Genomic DNA, 11,344 nt, shown 5'->3' with positions numbered 1-11,344 from the left:
ACATTCATACATCTTCTCATGCACGCACGTCGATTATTCCGACTTTTCACATGACCACTTTCAAGAATTTGTTGTACTTGATCATGCCATGTCTTTCTCGGCCTTCCTCGACTTCTACAACCAGACACATTCGCATCATAAATCTTTTTAGCCGTTCTTTCATCATTCATTCGCTCCACATGACCGAACCATCGCAAAAGACCTTTCTTAATTTTGTCGATAATGCTTAACTCAGCCTTGCATTCTGCTCTAATTTCGACATTAGGGCACCTATCATACATTGTTTTTCCGCACATTCGCCTGAGGGATCGCATTTCAACAGCATTCAGTCTACTTTCGTCCCTTTTTTTCCAACTCCATGCTTCGCTTCCATACATTAGGGTTGGTACCAGAACTCCATTATGAACGTACGTATAAATAGGTATATATATGTATGTATCTATACGTATGTATGTATATATATATGTATGTATCTATACGTGTGTATGTATATATGCATATATATATATGTATGTATCTATACGTATGTATGTATATATATATGTATGTATCTATACGTGTGTATGTATATATGCATATATATATATGTATGTATCTATACGTATGTATGTATATATGCATATATATATATGTATGTATATATGCAAATATGTATGTATGTATATAAATATATGTATATGTTCATATATATGTGTACCGATATATGTATATGTGCACATTTATGTATCTATATATGCATATATGTGTATGTATATGTGTGTATATATGTGTGCATGTGTATGAATGTTTATAAGGGTGAACACACGTGTGTGTATGTATATGAAGGTATATAAATAAACATACATATGTTAGTCTGCCTCACGGGTCTTCTACTAGGCATTACTTTATAATATACAGGGTGTTTATTAAACCCCGTCAAATCCGAAATTACCATGGTCAGTATGAGCAAGAAGACATATTGGCACATTAAAACACATTTTTAAAACTAATAAATCTTTTAAAAATATAGTATAAAAAAAGCAAATAGTTGCTCACTTCTGCAGGGGAGAAACGAGGGGGGAATCTGATAACGCCGACAGCCGCGCTCCCCTCGCTTCTCCCCTGCAGAAGTAAGCAACCATTTGTTTTTTTTTTAATTCTTTGTTTTAAACATTTCTTTAAATATGATAATATGTATTTTTGGCCATACTGATCATCGTGGTTTCGGATGTGACAGGGTCTAAAGAACATCTTAATAAATCTCGTGTACTACTTTATGACCAAGTTCTTCTTCCTTCAAAAAACCATCCAAACCGCTTATGAACTGGTTGACAAAAATGGAAGGACAACTAGATTTGACAATTTGTTCCAGTCTGAAACTACCCTGCTGCAGAGGAAGGTTTTCTTGGGATTGAGGTGGAATTGAGGACGAAAGAGCTTCCAAAATCTTCAAATTGACCACTCTAGAGGGTTGAGAAGATTCAGAATACCATCTCAAGAGTCCTAAACATGTCGCTGCTCAAAATCAAAACGGCCACATTTTTAAATATGACTTTTTTCAGTAAAGCCAATCAATGTTTTTAATATAATTTTTGCATTTTTTATAATCTTACTTTTTATTTTCATGTTTTTAATATCTATTTTAAAATTATTGTTTATTGTATTTTTACTAGGTAGCTTCGTTAAATTTATTACTACCTACTGAGCCCTAGTGAGAATGTTGCAATTACTACTACTGTGGGCACAATCTTTTTCTCTCCGGCCCGATATCATCTAGGCAGAAAGTCGTGGCCTGACCAAATCCAACAAAGGCTTGAAGGTGGACCTGTGAAAAGTCAGAATACTCGGCGCGCGTGCATGAGAAGATGTACGAATGTAAAAGAAGCGAGATCGGTATGCAAAGATAGAGCGACGTTGCGTTCTATCCCTCTGCCTACCCTTACGGAAAACGGCGTAATGGTTTGTTTGTTTACTTTTAAAAATATTTTACTCTATATGTATTCAGAATACCAACCTTAGAGTCATGGACGACCGACGCGCGACGCTCAAGTTGTATAATAAAGAAAAAGTAAAATATTGCACAAAGAGTAAGTTTTGTGGCAAAAGTGCAACCATTGAAGCGTCACGATCTGTCATCATGACTTTCTAATATTTCCTTCTGTAAGAGAAAGTATTTCAAACGTGAATAATAAATCGTCAAGGTTGCATCCTTGAACCGTTCCTTTTTATAATCCTCATTTTAAAGCTAGGGTTTCCTAGGACAGAGGTGCCCGTATTTTAACGGCCGTAGTGAACGGTGATGCGGTGGATAACCGTCGTAACGGTGACTAGAGAGTGGTTTCCTAAGAAAACGGTGTTCTCAACACCATTTAACACCGTTTCCCTAGAAAACCACTCTCTAGTCGACGTTACGACGGCTATCCACCGCATCACCGTTCACTGCGGCCGTTAAGATACGGGCACCGCTGTCCTAGGAAACCCTAGCTTAACTCTTGTGTAGCTGTGATGTCACACTAGAGTCCTTTAAATATAGCAACATATTACAACAGAGATGAAGAACATTTAAGAGAAGGTAATATAGAAGTCTAGGCATCTACGGGGCTTATGACCTGTCAATGGCTGGTTTAAGTGGCCACTTGACACACTGTGTAACATTCACCATTCTGCCCATATTTGAACATCTATATTATTTTAATTCTTTCATCTGTTGATGTTTGTGAAGTTAAAGAGCTGAAACCTTTATTTATGCGGGTGAGATTCATCTAAATGAATTATTTCACCTACATACTAGGGACCGCCTGAAAATGTTATTTTTACAATTTCTATACTTCTTCGTGGACCAGGTGGATTTATCAACAATATTTTGAGTTTGTCCAAATTTTTGCAGACAAGGAATTCAACTCCCTGGGGAGCTGTTTATATTAACATATACAAAAGAGATGAAGAACATTTAAGAGAAGGTAATATAGAAGTCTGGGCATCTACAGGGCTTATGACCTGTCAATGGCTGGTTTAAGTGGCCACTTTACACACTGTGGAACATTCACCATGCTGCCCATATTTGAACATCTATATTCCTTCAATTCTTTCATCTGTTGATGTTTGTGAATGTTCTTCATCTCTGTTGTAATATGTTAATATAAACAGCTCCCCAGGGAGTTGAATCCAGTCCTTGTCTGCAAAAATTTGGACAAACTCAAAATATTGTCTTAAAATATAGCTTAGATTAGAATGACATTTGTCAGAAAAAGTGACGACATAACTTTGTAGTAACGTCAAAAGAGTTATTTATACTGACACACGAAAAATCATTAGTATCTGGCGTGTTTATTTAATTTTTAAAACAATGCTGGACACATAAATCAACATAAATATATAAAATCAGCTTTGTAGTAACGTCTAAGGAATTACGTATTTTGACATACGAAAAATCATTAGTACCTGGCATGTTAATTTATGTTTTAAATACAATGCTTGACATATAAATCAACATTAATATATAAAATCAGCTTTAAAACTAAAATAAACTTTATGGTTAACGAAGTTCTTACAAGGTTACATAATTTGGAAAAAACGTTAGTGATGGACAAATTGATCAATGTAAATTGATCGAATAAAAAAATAATTCATTAGATGTTGTTCATGAAAAAAGTATAAATGTCTTATTTTTTGGTGAATAATTGTGTTCAACACACTATAATAGGCTTGTTTTTGCGTTTTTATATCAATTTTCGGAAACAGAGTTTTATGATTGCATGAAATAACTGATAAAATCGATTTGATCAGTGATCTATAATTTCGCATCACTAATGACATTTGTTTGACAGCTGTTATTCTAATCAAGTTATATTCGTAGGACCCAAGACTTGATATATCTCTCGCATTTTTCATATGATGAACTCGTATTTTTTGTAAGCTTCAAATGCAAAAAAAGCAAGGTCCTATTGGGTGCGGACAGGGGTATGATGATGATGATGATACGCATTCCCAATATTATTCCGCCAATTTTTAACGGAATTATTATGTACCTGCTCTGACAAAGATTGTTCTAATTATTCGTGCACAAAAGCGTAGTAATAGCTACTTATTTTTTATGTCAATTTGGAAAGTGTCTCAAATGGCGAAAATCGGACGCCTATCGCTGGAAATCTGTAATCTGCCAGTCGCGGGTCGAGTCGATAGTCGGGTCCGGCCGGGTCCTTCACGCGCACAAAATGCTGACGCTGCGAGTCTCATTATTCATTTTTGTAATTAATTTGGGGTTAGGGTCGTGCGTAGTTCAGGAGGTTTGCCGCGCCGATGACCAAAAGTGCGCTGCAGTCGACTTTTGGGGTTGCCGTAAGTAAAAAACTTATATTTCTAAGCAAATTACAGACGAACAATTATCACGCGTTTCCCCCGTAAATACTTAGATAGGTAGCTCGCTTCCTCTACGTTCATACATCTTCTCATGCACGCGTGCTGATTATTCCGACTTTTGTCATATCCACATTCAAGAATTTGTTGAGTTAAGCAATGCCATGTCTCGGTCTTCTTCGTTCTCTGCATCCCATCGACATTTGCATCGTACACCTTTTAGCCGTTCTTTAGGTAGACACCTCTCATTCACTATGAACACAATAGACATTCACTCAAAAGGGTGAATTCACCGCGATTCTCTCTTGCGTAATACGTAATCGAGAATCAAGTGCGAGTCGAGAGTCTGGAAAAGTGCACGCGATTTACGAATGTATTTTTTAATTCGCGTGAGGCTTGTAGACGCGATGTTTTGGCGCCTAGCACAGATATATTCATCCATTCAGTGGTGCTTAGTATCTCGCTAACGCGTGAATGAATTCGCGCGAAACGTTTCGCAGTGAATTCGCCCCCCTTTGGACAAGCTCTTAAGCAATTGAAACGAATGAACTTTTTACAAATATTTTAGTGAATGCTTGGAAACACTTTTCAATTTATGTATGTTTTCCTCACCCTGTTATAATTAACTCCATTATCATACCCCGATGGTGCAAAGGGCGTTTCTGCCTTTTTTATTATAAGTTCTATACTCGTGCTCTTTCTTATACAGTTAAACAGATTTGTTGTTGTATTTACATTACTTTCATTAGTTTAATTATTCTTCGCATAGTATTTTTTACATTATAATCCTGTTTATTTAGACAAACGTTACTTCCCAAATCCGGTGTCAGAATGTCAATTTGAAGATAGCAAAAAATACAACTTCATAATAAAAAAAAGAGATGTATGAAGTCTTGCATACTGCGTAGACTCGTGTTACATATTATATCATAGCAACACAAGAGTTGAAAATACTTACGATAATGCAATCGATCTCATTATTTTTTATGTGTCAACATATTATATACTTCATTGTTATTGATAAATAAAAAGTAATTAGCTACCCACTAAAATTTTAGGTAATCAAAGCATTTCGCTTGATTTCCAGGGGGAAAAAACAGAAAAAATTGAATAGCTCTAAAACAGTGAACATTTTACAAAACATGATTAGCTTTTGTATTACAGGCCTAATGCTCAATCACAAATAACTTTCGACGTGCTAAAAAACATGCTAAGCATTTGAGCGATCACAATGAACAATAATGAACATGCTTAAGTTTTAGAGGTCATAAGTCGACGCGTGTGTTATCTCTAAGTCGACGCTCGTGTCGGTTTGTTTTTTGTATTCCAAGTAAATAAATCCAGTTCACTGGCAAAAAATCAGGGTTTACTATAAAAAATAATACAATATATTGCATTTGCAAAAAAGAAAGGAGTATCTAATATAAAAAAGTGAAAATTTAATTACAATTACTATGACGACTACTTTTCTTAACATTTGGCTCACCAACCGCCAGCTAAATGCAATAAAAAGCATGATAAATAAATAAAAATAGCAGTTTTGGAATATTTTCCATATTTACGCCGGCGAAATTCAAATATGTGATTGCGCAGCAGGATTATACGTCGCAAAACGTAAATATTTTGACATTTTATATTAGGTCATTTGAATAAATCCGTAGCACGTGACAACAAAATAAATTATTTTAATCAAATTACAAATTTAAAGCTTCAATTAAATTAACTTAACAGTAGAATCACCATGTAAAGCGCCCTTGAGGTATTTTATTACGAAAATGGCGCTATATAAGTTATCCACAATAAATAAATAAATAAATAGGTGTTCACAAATGTTCTATTGTGATCGCAAATACGATAAGCAACGTGAGAAGTTGTTATCACGTCGCTTTAATAAGCTAATGCACGTCGATAGTTATTTGTGATTTAGCTACTGAGCGTGTTCTAGGAACAAACTTTTTTTTATCATAAGTGGAGGTAAAATTGGCAGTTCACAATGGAGTCCTGATCCTGACTCTAATGTATTATGGACTTCGAAAAACGGGGAAAAAAGTCAGCTAAATGCTGTTGAAATGCGATCTCTCAGGCGAATTCGTGGTAAAACTATTTACGATAGGTGCACAAATATTGAAATCCGTACATGATGTAAAGCTGAGACAGGCATTATCAACAAAATCAAGAAAGGAGCTCTGCGCTGATTTGGACATGTAGAGTGAATGGACAGCGAAAGAACGGCTAAAAATATTTACAACGCGAATGTTGTTGGATGCAGAAACAAAGGAAGACCGAGAAAGACATGGCAATTTCAACAGATACTTAAAGATAGACATATCAAATGTCTGAATAATCGGCGCGTGTGCATGAGAAAATGTATGAATGTAGGGGAAGCGAGATGTGTAAGCGAAAATAGAGTGATGTGGTGTTCTATCCTCTCTGCCTTCCCTTACGGGAAAACTGCGTGATGATTTGTTTGTGTCTGGCCACCTGCATAATAAATATATGTATATTTATTTTGTTATTATTTATATATACGGCCTAAGCCAATTACAACAGTTACATGAAGAAACATAAATACAAGAAACCGAACAAAAATTATATGAAACTATGTAGCAAAGACAAATAAGGTCAAAACAATAATGGTATACGATATATTCATAAAAATGAAAGGCATAAGACTTAGAGCTAAACCATGCTAATCCAACTTCATCCCACTCTGTTTAATCTCGTAGAGATCTACGAAAACACGTAACATCTATCCCAAAGAATTCCAAGTCGTGTGATGAATTGACTAATCCACACATTCTGGACATTGGGGCATAAAAACAAAAGTTGCTCTTAGGAGATTTAATAAGTAGCATATTGTGATTTCTGGTGACACGGTTGGGAATATGAAAAAAAAAATGATTGAAACAGAGATGGGACATCACTTAAAGCATTGAGTATTTTTAAAATACATATAAGGTCCATTTCAGTTCTATGTCTTGATATGGTCAATTTGAGTTTTGTAGAATGGAGACCAAATAGGAGAAGCGTATTCTAGATGGGGTCAAACTAGTGAGGAATAAAGCGTTTTGATGGTATTAATATTTTTGAAGTCCGTCGTCATTCTATTGATAAAACCAAAAAGTTTAAGAAATTTGTTTGTGTATTATTACACGTCACGTCTTTTAAACGTATAATAAGGCGAGATAAATTATTTCTACTGGCAACTGGAAAAATCTCAAATGTCAGATTATAATGGTCCAGCAGATTTCTGTTTATCTCCCATTGGTTTATATTTATGTTTACGTATGTACAAACTACAAACTGCTACAAACTGATTACCGATTAAAATGTATGGGAGACGAAGCCATATAATGTCCAAGTTTTAAGTGAAATTCCGAACGCTGTGTTCTGTTAGCGATGGGACGTCGCGCCGTGCACATGTGCGTCAGAAATTAATTCTAAATTGAAACTTCCCGAGTGTTCCTGAGCTTAATTAAATCGTTAAAATGGCTCAGAAAACAATGTTTTTCGTGTTGTTTGCTGTGTATTTAGCGGCTTTTGCGCACGCTGACACAACTGGTACGTAAAATATTCATATTATTATTAAATACAAATCTGTTTTATATTTTGATGCTGCCTCAGCCAAATCCTGTAGTAACAACAACAAACCACCACGCCGTTTCCCCGTAAAGTTAGGCAGATAGGATAGATCGCCACATCACTCTATCTTTATTTACATACATGAGTTTATTGTACATTATTTGAGACAAATCCCAGCTCCATGGGACTAAAAGTCCTGTGTTGACATGGGACCAGCAATTTGTTGACACAGACACATGAGTATATCACCACAAATATAGGATTGGAAACATAAAAAATATATTTTAAAAAAATACATTTATATGGCACATCAATTTGGTAAATAGTAAACTCAAGCATTCAGAAAATCTTCAAGGAGTTTCCCACTCAAATCCTCTCCCACTAAGGAAAATCCAGTCCTTAAATACTTTCTTGAAGATAGTTTTTGTCCTTGAGAGCTTAATACGCTTTTCCAAAATACTGAACACTGTGCGATAAATGAGAAATGTCTCTGAGCAAAAGTCGTACGGGTTTTGTGTATGACATAATTCATGCTCTGGGAAAACCTCGTACGGATATTTTGCTGAGACCTCTCCCCACTGTTCGACCAGAAGTACAGTTGTCTCATATCCAGCACCTTTGCATACAGATCTCGCTTCATCTACATTTATACATCTTCTCATGCACGTACGCCGATTATTCCAACTCTTGACATGTCCATCTTCAAGTATTTGATGGATTCCATCAAGCCATGTCTTTCTCGGTCTTCCTCGTTTTCTGCATTCACTTCGTAGATCCTTTTAGCCGTTCTTTCGCTGTCCATTCGTGCTACATGTCCAAACCAGCGCAGAGCTCCTTCTAGATTTTGTCGATAATGCTTGTCTCAGCCTTACACAGTTCACGGATCTCGACATTTGTGCACTTATCATACTTACATCGTTTTACCACACATTCTCCTGAAGGATCGCATTTTGACAGCATTCAACCTACTTTCATCATCATTTTTTCAATTCCATACTTCGCTCCCATACATTAAAGTTGGCACTAGAACTCCATTGTGAACTGCTAGTTTTACCTCCTGCTATAAACATTTGCGTGCTAAAGTAGATTTCAGTGCACCGTTTACCCTGTTCCTGGCGCACTCAAGACGTACGTATTATAATAAGAAAAAAATACATGGAAGAGATTCGTGTTAAAGTAGGAGGAGAATCCTGCTCCGGAAAACCCCTTCGGATACATGGAACAGATCAACATCCAGAGCGATGTTGTTCAGTGTAGCGATAGCCCTTCCGGGAGCAGTGCTCCTGTATATCGGAATTTATTTTATTTTTTATTTTATTAACATAAACGGCAAATCTGCCTTTTACAAACATTTATAATATTAACATATTCGGCTTAATATTTTATTTTTTTTTAATAAACATGAATTTCCTTATACCCAAGATTTATAAAAAAAAAAATTAAACCAAAAATTATTTAAGATTTATATTTAAAAAATTAACCTAAAAATTATACAGCATATTCCGTAGAAAGTTTAAATAATAAAACATTCTACAGTAAAACAACAAGAAAATCATAAGTACTGTTTCACACAGCTGGGGAAAGTGAACAAAACACTGTAAATATACATATATATTATGAAATGCTTGAATAAATAAACATAATTACCATTCACCATCTTTGGAAAAGCTCAAAAGGTTTGTCCTATATGAACAATGCCCTACACTAAATATATCGAATACGTGAGAATAACTATTGCCGAGTTCATGAAGTCTATTTAATACGGCATTACAAGTATACACTGTCCGTGAATTGTTGCTACAAAACGGTGTCACCTGTCTAGTCATTCTTCCAGGCACCCTGAAGTTGATGAGAGATAACAGTTCAGGGCAATCCCATATTGAATTTACAATTTTGAATAAATTTAAAAGGTCTATAATTTTCCTTCTATCGTTAAGTTTTTACAAATTTAATGTTTTTAGTAAAAAATCGGAATATGAAACAATCCATGCTGACGCTGTCTTGGGTAATTATCAGGAACGTACAAACCAATGCTCATCAGAATCTCAGGATTATCGACCATACCGCGCAACGATTGATAAAAATGTGTAGTCAAATACACATTCCTTCTAGTCTCTAAACTGTTGTAGCCGAGCATACCCTGGGGAGACTCGGTCAGGTAGAGCCGAAGATAATACCCGCACTCTCTCGTGTGAGGAATTTCACGGCCTGCTTGTGTTTATGAGATTGCATTATAAACATGTTATTGCAAAGACCTAACCACGTACCCCAATTCGTATAAAAAGGTCCTCGAATAATGTCACTTTACCAATCTGTATGTCATCAGAGGTCAAGTTAATCGTCAAATAAATAAAATAATTCGTACAATTATTATGTTATGTGTGTCAAATGAGGTCTCAGTGGTAGGTAAATCTGGAAAAGAAGGCTTTACAAATTTAGGTGTATTACATTCGGGATGCATATTTATTTATTTACATATACATTTATTTATTTACATTTCTTTTCATGTTCCCAACCGCGTCACTAGAAGTCAAAATCTGCTTTTTATAAAATCTTCTAAGAGCAACTTTGGTTTTTATGCCCCAATGTCCAGAATGTGTACATTAGTCAATTCATCACACGACTTAGAATTTTTTGGGATAGATCTTCCGGCTTTTCGTAGATCTCTTCGCGACTAAACAGTGTGGGATGAAGTGGGATCGGCATGGTTTAGCTCAAAGTTTTTGGTCTTTCGTTTTTTTAAATATATTGTATACTATTATTGTTTTGCCCTTGTTTGTTTTTGCTAAATAGTTTTGTGTTCTTTTTGTTCAGTTTCTTGCATTTATGTTTCTTCATGTAGCTGTTGTAATTGGCTTAGGCCGTATATATATATAATAAATAAATAAATAAATATACGCCCAATGGGTATTTTTAAGGACATATGTATACGGATAAAATTATTATAAAATAAAGTAGAAAGACACAATGGTATATAGTAGACTCGGTGGGAGTGGAAGCGGGAGAGAGGTGTTTATAATTGAATTTGATTCACTGATCGTTTGAAAGAAGACAACTTGTTATCAAAGAAATCAAGACTGGTATGTTTGTTGGTAGACCTGAGAATTTTGTGCGTAGGGGAATGAAAACCATAGTTAGTTCTATGGTTATCGGTATGAAAGAGTAAGTTTGGTCTGACGTTTCTAGTTGAGATATTTCATTTTATCGAGCTCAGTAGATCAGGCGCATCAAAGAGTGAGTTGAGAATTTTTAATAGGACTAGAGGGTCAGATTTATTTCGACGGTCTTGAAGAGAAGATATATTTAAGTTAGTTTCTTACTCATTATACGTATATTGGTCTCTGGATAAGCCCAACCTCCAGCCTATCTTTCTCAAAAATCGATGTTGAACTGATTCAATATTCCTGGTGTGAACATCATAATATGG

This window comes from Micrasema longulum, unplaced genomic scaffold (genome assembly GCF_059751315.1).
Source record: "Micrasema longulum isolate JH-2025_06_02 unplaced genomic scaffold, ASM5975131v1 h1tg003028l, whole genome shotgun sequence".
In the NCBI taxonomy this organism is placed as follows: Eukaryota; Metazoa; Arthropoda; class Insecta; order Trichoptera; family Brachycentridae; genus Micrasema; species Micrasema longulum.
Note: the sequence above shows the minus strand (reverse complement) of the source record.